Raw genomic sequence first — 12,336 nt, 5'->3', positions numbered from 1 at the left:
GTATCTTAGTGTAGCTTTCGCTACAAAAACCGCAAAAAGAGACGGGTCAGAGGAAGGGACAACAAAGGGCGGTACTAACTGAATATTTACTCAACCAACATCATGGCTTATATGAATCAATCACGCGTGTAATCTGAGAAACAATTCTAGAGGCCCGTGTACTGTGCGATGCCATTGCACGTTAAAGAACCCCAGGTGTTCGAAATTTCCGGAGCCCTTCACTACGGCGTCCCTCATAATCTGAGCCACTTTGGGACATTAAACCTCCCTAAACCAACCTAAACCAATAAGGAAGTGAGGGTGAAGGCATCAGATTACAATTCCGTGGCAAATATAAGCACGCGCAAGGCAAGAAAAGAAACCCCGGCAAAGATGACACAATCAACATGCGCAAAAAGGAAAAGGCACCTTTGAGTCACTCAGAAAGAAGCAAAATTATTTTTGCCACATATTCCACAAATGCCTGCCACAAATTCCCGCTCACGCGATAAGTTCACCTAGCATAAATAAGTAAAAATTGGTTTTGAGCAAAGGAAATGAAGCAGTAACTGTCTGAGATATCTCGATGGACACCCGAACCACGCCTTAAGGGAAGCGACAAAGGAGTGAGTGAACTAAGAATGGAAGAGATGCCGTTAATAAGACTCCATTTGTTTTGAGCGACTCGAATTATCAAAAGTTTTTCTCTGAAGAAAACGTGTTCAATCTGTTTAGGCCTGGTTGATATATGGGAACCCACTGTTCGGAATACGGACCAGGTGAAAATGCATCAGGACATGGGGCACAACATCGCACAACACGCGGGCGCATTTTGCGTAAAATATTTAACACATCTGTATCGGGCTTTTTTCTTAAGCCTCTAACAGACGAGCTTTTTGAGGCATCAGAGAATTTTTTTTAACTGAAATAACCAATAACAACCCACGTCCACGAGGTTGTCTGCACATGAGTACCGCGTGAATTCCAACTCACACCCCCGGCTTTGTTTTGATGTCCCTGTTGACGTCTTTTTTTCCTTCCTTCTTGGGAACCGTTTCCTGCGTTTCTGCCTTCGTAAGAACTTCTCAATTATTCTCCTGTTAACAACAGAGACATCCGGTTAGGATGGGCGGAATGTATGTTACGAAGACAAAAATGCCTAGGCCCCATGTCCTAAATGCATTTTCACCCTGTCGATTTCCCGAAAAGCGAGTTCCAATATTTTAACGAGGCCTGAACAGATCGACGACGTTTTCTCCCGAGAAAAACTTTTTATAATGCGAGTCGTCCAAAAGAAAGGAAGCCTTATTAACGAAGCAAGACTGCATCATAAAAGAGTATCAAAACCTGTGAGCATGGTTTTATGTTTGTTACATTTTTCCGGTGAAATAAACGAAGGCAGAACGTGGTGCCCTATACGAAGGCTGATTGCTTGCGGCAATGAAAGAGACGCACGACCTTGAGCATCGTAACCTAGAACAAAAAAAGCAGAAATATGAACCTTCCGCAACAGCCACAAGAGATGGGTTCTGTCCCCACTAGACACGATTTCTGCTTGTACAGGTGCCATCAAAAGTAAATGGAAGGCAATATTAACGAAAAAATGTAATCATTGCCTGCTCAATTCATGCATCCTTGAATACATATGTTTGGTTTGGTTTATGGGGTTTAACGTCCCAAAGCGACTAAGGCTATGAGAGACGCCGTAGTGGAGGGCTCCGGAAATTTCGACCGCCTGGGGTTTTTTAACGCCAGGTGGTCGAAATTTCCGGAGCCCTCCACTAATTGTGATTGTGCGAATTGCACTGTGCACCAACAAACATGGACCATTAAGCTTTAGATTTAAAGAAATTAAATTTTTTCGACAAATTCGCCTTCCATTTACTTTTGACGGTGACTGTACCTTTTTTCGTTTCATAAGTCTACAAAATATACGTCCTAATCTCAAATCTCAGTTAAAACTTTTCAATCCCCTGTGCTTCCAGAAGTGTTCAAAACCGGTGGCCTTTTGCTTGCTGCCATCACCTGATCCTACTTCAATCTCCGAAAAATTTGCCTTGTCACCCCTGAACGTCAGACGTAGCAGTACCTGTTTCCAGACACAAAAGGCGCTTCAAGAGATTCGGTGTCCGGGAAATCATGAGTCTTTCCCCGCTACCTTTCCCTGTGGAAGATACGCGGCAGTTCGAAAGCTACTGTAGCAACAACAACTACCCAAAAGCGAGAAGCGGGAACTCTCGTTCCGCGGGGACCATGCGCCTACAATCAGGCCGACGTCCGCACCCGGGGCCGTGGAACCGGCGCGGGCATCGGGACCCGCATCACCACGGGCTCAATTGCGCGCAACTAAGAGAATGAGCCGGCACCCTCGGGAGGCAGCTCTAATGAGCGGAAGCCTGACAGTGGTCGGCGTTCGGTCGGGGTGAAAGTGAGACGCGATCGACGTCGCGTTGTCGACTCGGGGAGAAACTTTTCGCGTCTCCCGGAAAGGAGTCGGGCGAGTCTGGCGCGAGAAGCACGGTCATTTATCAAGGCCAAAACGGCGCTTTCCGGCAGCAAAGCCGAAACGTCTCCGGAGGCCAGCGGAAGGGGATTGAGGCGAAGAGAAAGGGGTTTCCCCACTGTTCTCCTTGAAAGGTCGGGCGCCGGCAGTCTGGTGGCTGACCGAGGATGAGATTAGGCGCTATAATGGGCTATCCCAAGAAGAGCCTGCACACTGGGCGGACCGTTAAGTGAAACTAAGAACTTTGTCCACAAGCCAGCGTGGTGTTTCCGAAACGAAGTCTGGACGTTGCGATTAGCAAGCGTACGCAGCTTTTCGTTCGCGTGTTTCAGTGGCACTTAGACGTGGAGTGAATAAACCTTTTGTTATTTTGGGGAGGACCACGTAGTGATGTTTATATGGCGCCCCATTTTTAAGACCGCTTGCGGTCCGTTCATGAGCGCTTAATTTTTTCGCGCCTAACCTGTCAAGAAGCAGGCTCCAGAATCACTAAAAAGTCCGTGCACCACCGCACGTAAGATCGGCTGAGGATTTATAGGGGCATGCGTGATGGATAATCAGTGCAACCACCATCGCAATCAGAGACAACCAGCTGGTGACACAAGAAGGCCGACATCCCACACTGCCTTCCTGAACACACACGTCTAAAACCGATTCAGGCAAAGGGAGCGTTGCTCCGGCATGCGACCGAAATGTTCGGCACGGTCCATTCATTATCAGACATCCTCTGTAGAAAAAGGTTGGTATAAAATAGTGTTTTCATCAAAATATCTACTAATTGTTAAACTGTAACAAAGCTTCCGGACCCCACCATTGTATTAGCTGCGGTTTCCAACTTTCTTTACTGCTTCTACCGCGGACATTACGGTCGCCTTGCAATAGGAAGTGAATGCTTCTCTCTGCGTGCCCTCAAACGTCGTGCAACTACATATCAGCCACTTTACGCGCAAGCGCTTTAAATCCGCTTACTTTTTAAGAGACGGTCTTAACGACAGGAATAGCGAGCATGTAAGACAGCAGAAGCCGATCATATCTCACTTATGATATGTGGCCACAGTGGCTATAACGAATCTCAGCCTTTCACCAATCATGTGCTCCACGCGCCAGTCATCTTACTGCGGCGCCGAGTGTCAAAGGCCATCCCGTTTTGGTCGTATATATGTAGACACTTCCTTAAGCCTAGTCTGATTGAAATTGGCTGCGCTTTTTATGCCGTATCTTTCGGCTGTGTAGGTTACTCTGTAATGTGCATCCAGCAACGGTAGCCGGGTTGTCAGCTGGGCCACATATTCAATTTTAGATTTCGGGGCGACCTCAGTGCGCACGCGAATTTTTTCCACGGTGTAGTCTTTTGTTCGTTCTTATTGTTTCGATAGGCGGTCGCTGCCATGACTTCATCGCTTAGCGTGCATAGGGACGCAATAATCCTTTCCTAAGAAAATCTCAGTGGGTCCCAGTTAGAGTCTGCGCCAGACAAGGCTTACAAACAGCACGACAAGGGCTGTTCAATCAAAGCAGGGAAGGCCCGCAAGAAAGGGGTGGATGAACCCGACCGCTCGGGGCGATGGTTCTGTTATAAGATGTCTGCACGGGAGATATTGATATTACCTACTATACACACGTACATAAAGGCAGACACGCTCCTCCGGTACACAGACCATTGTTTGCGCGCTGTTAGTCATCGGAGCGGGCAGATGCTTTTCCCCTCATCTGGACGTGCCCCCCTTTAGTGAGCGCTTCACAAGCGGACCCATGTAGGAAACAGACGTGCCGGTGGCCGGGAGCCCGTGCAACGAGACGAAGCGTAACGATGGGCTACCGAGAAGCGCGGGAAGGCGACCAATAATAATCGGACATACAACGAGGGTGGTGGAATGGGGTGGCAGTGTACGACGTGTGGGTTACGAAGAGGAAGATGAGCTGCTCCACTGCAGCGTAGGAGCCCTCATTCGTCCACACCCTTCCTCCTCAGTGTGGTGTGGTCAGTACAGCTGCCCGATTCAGTCAGCAAGTTCTATGTCTCTGATAAATTACCTATATAATGTTCTCATGAGCGGTCTACTCATAGATAGATAAAGCGCCAATTTAGTGGACGCTATAGGACCGTATTCATTTCTCACAACGTCACGTGTTAAGGTTCTAAAATGTGGATTGACATTTGGCGTATAAAGTCGGCTATATGGGCGGTTGCGAGCTCTTTCACACAGAACTTATTAAGCGGTTGGAAAAGTGTGCGCAGAAATAGAAAAATCGTACCTTGCTTTACCGCAGCGCAAAACACTTAAGCCTTACTGTAGGCAATCGATCCTTCCCATGTTTTCCAGGGGGGAAGGTGTGGCATGGCATGAAGTTGAAATTCTGAGCCTTCTTATACAAAGATTTTCGCATAAGCCAACATGAAAGGTTCGCTTCCATAGATTTACTAATATTTTGGGCGTCAAGGACGCCTTATGGTGGTAGGCGCCAACAGTTCGGATTGTCTTAGACGGGCAGCTTTCAAGGATATAAGGCGCCGGTTTGAGCTTATGAAATATCGTCAATAAAGAGAAACAATTTTGCTTTGTAACGCATAAAACCGATCATTTTTGTCTTCAATTTGTATGCTCACCAGACGGATATGGCGCTCTTCAATTGTTAAGAGAGTAGTTACTAAATCAAACACCCACTATTGTGTCTTACGAGAGTGTACTCGAAGAAATTTTTCGCGACTGGTTTTTGGCGGAGAAGGCAGGCTAAAAAACAACTTTTCCGGGAAAAATTTGAGTTTTTGTGTACAAGCCCTTTCCTAGTCCTGAAAAGCTAAAAAATAACTGTGTTAAATCTTACCTATGTTCCACATAAACGTCGAAAATGGCTTCCTTGGCCGGTTAGCGAAGCCTGCTAGTTCTTATGTGGTGACCGAAGCTGCCGCAGTTACTACTTTCAAAACGCGTGTGCTTGGCGACGACTAGCCTTGTGTGCAGCCTCTGACGTGACATTTCCTTTTTTCAGAGTTTAGAAGAGGAAGGAAAAGAAAGGTCAGGAAGGGGAAAAGGGTAAGAAAAAAAGCATGTAGTGCAATTGTAGACCACGTATGACTCTGCGCGATATGCCCATGGTGTCAAGAGGCAGCTGTCGCTGTTTTGCAGATCTAATTATCGACTGACGCTTATCCCATTGAGCTTACATGGCGCCCAGCCGCCTGGCCGAAGCTCTTGGTGCGACTAGAACTTGCCGGTGAACTCGCTTGCCGAGGAAACTGTGGCAGTCAGTAGAGATGGTGCTTATATACTTGCGCTTTTCCCAAACCCAACCTGTTAGCTAGCGAATACCATGTTTGCCAACACTAACCTCTTTACACAGATGCAGGATGCCCACAAGCTCTCCGATCCCTTCAGTTAACCGAGAAGAAGGACGTGCCTAAAGGCAAAGCCTTCTTTCCGTGCTTTCTGCCTGCTGAGGGCTGAGGGTGCGCCAACATCCTGCACTGTTCCACGCCTCAAACAAGAAGAAACGGACTTCAGAGTGCTTTTACGAATTCAGTGTTTCTCGTAGTGCACAAACTGACCGTACAGATAGAAGAAAACACAGAAATGTGTTCATCCCAGAACCGAGCAGGATCCCCTAGAGGGAGCTAATGTGTCCAAAAAGAAGTGTAGGAAACCGTAGGTAAAGAAGATGGAGAATCTTAATGAGAATTGACAACACAGTTGAACAAAAATAAAGAAAGAAAAGCTGAGCATGGTGGCAATAGCCACCACCCCGTTTCAATGGGGGCGCTCCTATCCATCCATCCATCCATCCATCAGAAGTGAAAACTAAAAACTGCTGGTCTTGAGAAGTGCCGATATAAGAAGGAAAAGACAACGGGTGCAACTAGGACGTATTTTTTTCTTTTTTGGGAATGTGAGCGCTAAAATTTATCGTCGCGGCTTTTAACACTTTATTTGATTTTTCAAACGAATACTGATGCCGAATCGCATCTACTGAGACCAACAGGTCTTTACAGTCATCGAAAATAGCTAAAAAAAAAATGTGAAAGTGCTTCTTCCAAAACCACCTTCTTTCTTCGCGTTCTCCCACAGACCAGCAAGAGGCATGTCTCGCATTGCTGCCTGACACAAACTTGCCATGGACACTGCTGCTTCCGATGTGACAGTCGCACCGAGGGAGATATCAGCCTGGTCATTTTGTCGAATTGAAAGTCAAGTCTCGGCCGTCAATCTGGATTGTCGCTGCTCTGAATGGCCCATAAACGTAGTCCCAGTGGGTCCTTAAAAGCCCGCCTCATCCCATTCAAAGGCACGCAGCTCGCCTCTGCATGTGCCTGCACTTATCAAGTTTTGTTCACCTCTGCACGGACCCCGTCTGTCTCGGCTTTGTTTTGATTTTACTTGGAGAGAGGTTGCCTCACTATAATAAAAAAAGCGCTAATAAGGCCCAAATAAAACCAATGTCCAGATAGAAATGCGATCGGTCATTTTCATCTCGTGCTGCGACAGCCATCGATGGCACTGATGGTAAGGAAACAAATCGAATTAGTCCCCAAATGGGACATGGTCACCCGGATGCAGCCAGTGCATGGAAAGGAAGGCCTTCGGCAAAAGGCTGGCTTTTAAGAAATACTCCGGGGACCTTTGAGTCTCCCACCCCATAAATACCAATGAACGCCAGCTCGGAGCATCGGGGTACTTCCATAAGGAACCCTGTGGTGAACGTTCAGAAATGATTGTGTGGCAGAGGACTTTTTGCTTTTTACTTCTTTATGCCTGCGCAGAACTATTTTATATCAGGATGTATTTCTTAATGCTTAACTATTGCACAAGCTAAGGGGGCTATCAAATTTTTTCTTTTGTTATTTCAGCATACGTGTGATGTACGGTAGCATTGAACCTGTAGAGATAACAATCAGTCAATTTAGAGTGGTGAGATGGGTAGAAGCGGACCCCTGGTGTTAACATATTGTTGACAACAACCACTGCACTTCAGCTTTTAGTTTTAACAGCCAGTGTGGCGCCATTAATCAGACCAAATTGTAGTTGCTGAGAAACTATATTGAATGCCTTCAGCACTGGACTGCTAATTAAACGCACACTCTAAACGCATGGAAGACAAGACATTCTCATTTTTTACCTAAAGTAACCAGCAAGTTTCACACAACTAACTTTGCAATACCTTTTAAACCAGTGTTTTCTTTTGGTCTAAGTTAACTCATGGTTTTTATCCATTGAATAAAAGTAAAACCCCCAAGTTTCTGCACACAACATAATCCCATGCATCAAACTACAAAGCTCAACACTAAGTATCACTTGCAAGTGCTAGCTTTTGCGGAAAAAATTTTTCTTATAGCGCTTAATGAAGTCTAAACTAGCCGCCGTGTGGCTCAGTGGCTATGGTGCTCGGCTGCTGGCCCGAAAGACGCGGGTTCGATCCCGGCCGTGGCGGTTGAATTTCTTTGGAGGAGAAATTCGAGGCCCGTGTACTGTGCGATGTCAGTGCACGTTAAAGAACCCCAGGTGGTCGAAATTTCCGGAGCCCTCCACTACGGCGTCTCTCATAGCCCGAGTCGCTTTGGGACGTTAAACCCCATAAACCAAACCAAACCGAAGTCTAAACTAAAACTTTATGCAAATGGCGCTACGTAAAGCAAGTGCGCTTTAAGGAGGACAGCGAACACATACGCCGAAGGGGCTTCTTCACGCGCCTGTAAAACTAGCTGTAATGCTGCCATGGTAACTAAGAGGCCTACAACCGAACAAAAACAACGCAAAAATTCTGGAGAGTAACACTTTGATAACGGTTTTGAGCTTTTGTGATCAATCGTAAAAGGATTCACAAATCGTTCATGTGATACGTGCTACACTCTTTTGTTCTATTATCGCAAGCTGTGCCTATCATCATCACCATTGTTAAAGGCGATTTCGGTTGGACCTAAACGTTTCGAAAGCTAGCTGGCTAGTCCTTGCACCTGCCGCCCTCTGCCGTCACAATGATGGTGCTTCTAAGCCTTTGTTTATTGGTCCTGCTTTCGCAGGCTTTGGAGAAAAAAGGCACTGTGGTCAGTTGTCTCTGTACCCTCATAGAAGACAAAGACGCAAAATAAGAAGTTTGTTTTCTTCATCAAAACAGTCATTTCAGGAAACAGTGTTGGAACCCTTAGCATATGCCATTTAGAAGATCGTCCTGCGATGCTCATTATCTTAGATCGCTCGGAAACCTCTTCTGGCGCTCCCACTAAGCGCCTGATTCTGTTGCGGGGGTGAAGGCGCTGGGGTGACGCATTAGGTGCACTGTGTGGTTTCACGACAGACACTAGTAGAGGGCCTTCTGTGACTCCGGGGGGTGAGAGGGTGGGGGGAGGGGGGTGTAAAACCAAACGAGCACCGAAGTGAGTTTGCCATGTCTCCACACCAGAATAAGCAATAAATGGCTTGCTGTTATGTCATTACTATGATCAAGCGCATATTCAAGGTAAACGCCAGTTTAGCAACTGCCACATCGGGGGAGCAGCGTCCGCCTGCATCAAGGAAGAGAGAAAAAGAGAAGTAAACGGCAGACCACTTCATAACCGTGAAGTTTGGCTCACGGCAGCTATTTGCTAGCATAAACTTGGCTGTTGTTAAAGCATCGGCGAACCTTCGAACGACCCGCAAACACCCTTTTTCACGCTTCAAGGTTGGAAGAAAAATTCATGAAAGTATTATTACCAAAATGTAGTCCCTGGTTAACCAGCGTCTTTTCTCGTTGCCTGTCACGACTGCGCTGTCCTGGAAACACCAGAGCGGTCATCCACCTCTAGGGTAACAGAAAAAATGTAGCTGTTAATGCAAAAGAAAGGTACTATGAACCGGTTGACAGACCCACTTTCAAAGGCTCTCTGGCGTGGCTCTTTTGTGAGCAGCTGGTGGGTTGGCTCTTGATAACCTTGATAACCTTGATAATCTTCACAACCGATGAGACATTGGTAAAGAAACTGCAGCTATGAAAGTGTCGCATGCCAACGATTCGACTGCACCTAAATGGTAAGACCTTACTGACCGTCTGTCATCCCCTGCCAAGGGCTCACCATGAGCATCATTCAGCGGATATTATGCGCAGAGTTTGCATGTGATACAGTAGCAGGTACCTTTGACCCGTATTATATCGACATTTAATTTTATCAATTTTCTTCAAATATTCTCTTCCCTTAGGCGGCATTTTTCACAGCGCGTATCAGCTAGCAGCAGACATATTCCACTATCCGACTGGTTTATGTTTCCCGTAAACCCGCAAACTGTGTGGTTGTCATAATCGAAGAGTACAAGCAAACACGATGAGAGTTAGATCAAATCATATAAAAAAGAACTCTTCCTGCTAAGTAAAATGCCCTACTGGACAAAAAATGGCGTTGAAATCACGGTTTGGGCTACTGCAATGATCTAACACTTCTTTCCGTCATCAGAAACAAAGCGATTCAGTAACCTGGTATTTTGTCTCTACGCAAAAAAGGGTCCAGAGAGAGGGATATCTATACCATGCATTTCTCACATTTATATTAACTTCGCTAAATTATATGCTTCTTTACTCTATGCTTTCGGTCATCTGCATGTAAAGCAGCGGCCCTTGCGCCATATTACGTTCGCTTTAGATATAGCGACATAGTGCTCAGCTTAGATTTCTTGCTTATATTGAAATAAAATCTTAATTCAGTTTTCAACCTCCTATTCATAACTCTGTCCAGCGAAGCCACGCTGTACGTTCTTGTGATCCAAGTTCATAAAAGCAACCCGCGTTTTGCGCCGACACGAATCTGCATTTAAATGAAACCTAAACACTTGAAGCCCTTATGCAAGAAGCCGTCGGAAGATAAAAATAAGTTAAACGAAGGGCTGGAAGGGGGCCTATAAATAATAGCAAATCTTTATTTTGAGATCTCTCTCACGCCTCGGAACAGGGAAAACTAATCTGATGATTTCACAGTTTCTCGTGTTTCTTTATTATGTCTACACACGAAGAGATATTCTGCTCTCTTCTCCTTGGTGAACTAACAGAACGGAATGGCTTTTCTATTTGCGAGTAGCACCTGGACTCCCTTTGAAAACACTTCGAAGGAGAGCATTAGCATAGCCTGTAAGATATGGACCGCATTATTCGTGCAAAAAAAAAAAAAACAGAGACTGCGACCAGAGAAGTAAAGCCTTTTTCGGAACACCTTGCGCAGTGATCAATCTTGGCCCTATTTTTGTGTTTTTATAGATTGACTTCGGTGTTAAAAGTAGTCCAAAGCAAATGCGTGCTCCCTGTACAAAGCATACAGTTTCGTACAGTTGACTAGGAAAAATAGTCATGCTGCGATCAGTCATTCATCTAGGAATTGCGTGAAAGTGTGAACTTCGCATTTCGTTTCGCATTTCGCATTTGGTTACCTCAAGACGTGAATTTGTCAGATGAAATATGTTTTTTTTTTGCTCCCGGCCTCCCCCCCCCCCCCTCCCCCCCGACGGTGCACTACTCGATCTGTTAACTCACAACCCCCCTAATGCACTACTGGTTCAATAACATGCTTAAGACCAGGAGTTTACGTGTGCGGAATGTATTAAAGCGAAAAATGTACGATTCCAAATATCTGTATTTGCACGCAGTCGTACCACAGCTCCGACTTCCTGCGAAATTCAGGAGCTGCGCGAATACGCTAGGCACTTCGCGATTTCAGGAATACAATAAGCACATTGTATTATTTGTAAGTTGCAATAATTAACCATATAAACCTACTTATATGCACGCGAATCGAGAGTCAAGGTAACCACATTGAATTCAAGTTTTTGGCATGTGCTAGCTATAAAAAATACGGGTTTTACGCTTCTCGGCATTTGCTTAAAGGATGAAGCGCTGTGCAAGAAACTCGAACAGATAGTGGCGGTCTTTTAAAGTCCAAGTAACTTTGTTGTTCATTGTTTTCTTTTGTAGTTTTTGTCTCGTTGAAAATTGCGTAAATATCACATTAAGTAACTGCTAAGGCCATGCGCGCACTTCGCATATTTGGGAACATCGATATATTTTATGGCACTGCATGCTTTGTGGCCCTCTATACAGTGAACGAGTCTACTAACGTGCCTACAATTGCTATTAAAGTAGTGGATTGCGAATGAAAGAAAAATAAAACCTGTAGAAGTGCAAAAGGCATCAAAGGTAGATAATAGTTTGAGAAAGCAGCGCACCTATGCCACCACACAAGAAAGGAATAAATTGCGCTCAAGCACGCCGCAAACGAATAAAAAAAATAAGCATCAGTAAACTGGACGCTGTAACATGAAAAAAGCGTAAACCCGTCAAAGCTTCCAGAAAAAGACTCACCCTAATCCCCTTAAGTTTTTTTTTTTTTTCATTTTTACCCCCTCAGATTACGAGACATCGACAGCAGCAATCTGCTCATGCTCCCGGAAAGTTTCTTCGCCCCTCAAGACGCAAAGCTGCTAGGCACGCCATCGACATCACTGAATGAGATCGCAATTTCCTTGCAACGCGATCGATTTCCAAAAAAATGGGAGGTTAAAGCCACTTAGGGCTGAGCACACACGGCGAATCTCTCACCGTGGTTTTATCTGTGGACAGCATGCCAAAGCTGGGCTACATGGACATCAGGTGCTCCTGGGGTGCTCCGAAGTTGTGGTAATGTGAGCAAGAAAGCAATGAGTCCTCATTTTCCCGTTGAATTCTAGAATAGCTGCGTGATGCAGTAAATTTTATTACACTTCGTGTTTTCGGCTTATTTGGGCTCGGCCACTGTCAAAGGCCGAAAGCAATAATCCCAAAGTCATGATGCAAAAAAAAAGGAACTTTCTCATCGGATAATGTTACTTCCTTAAAACGTTTACAGTTTGTTATGCCTCTTGTTT

Source organism: Amblyomma mixtum, chromosome 8 (genome assembly GCF_055824585.1).
Source record: "Amblyomma mixtum isolate Tamu chromosome 8, ASM5582458v1, whole genome shotgun sequence".
Lineage (NCBI taxonomy): Eukaryota > Metazoa > Arthropoda > Arachnida > Ixodida > Ixodidae > Amblyomma > Amblyomma mixtum.
Note: the sequence above shows the minus strand (reverse complement) of the source record.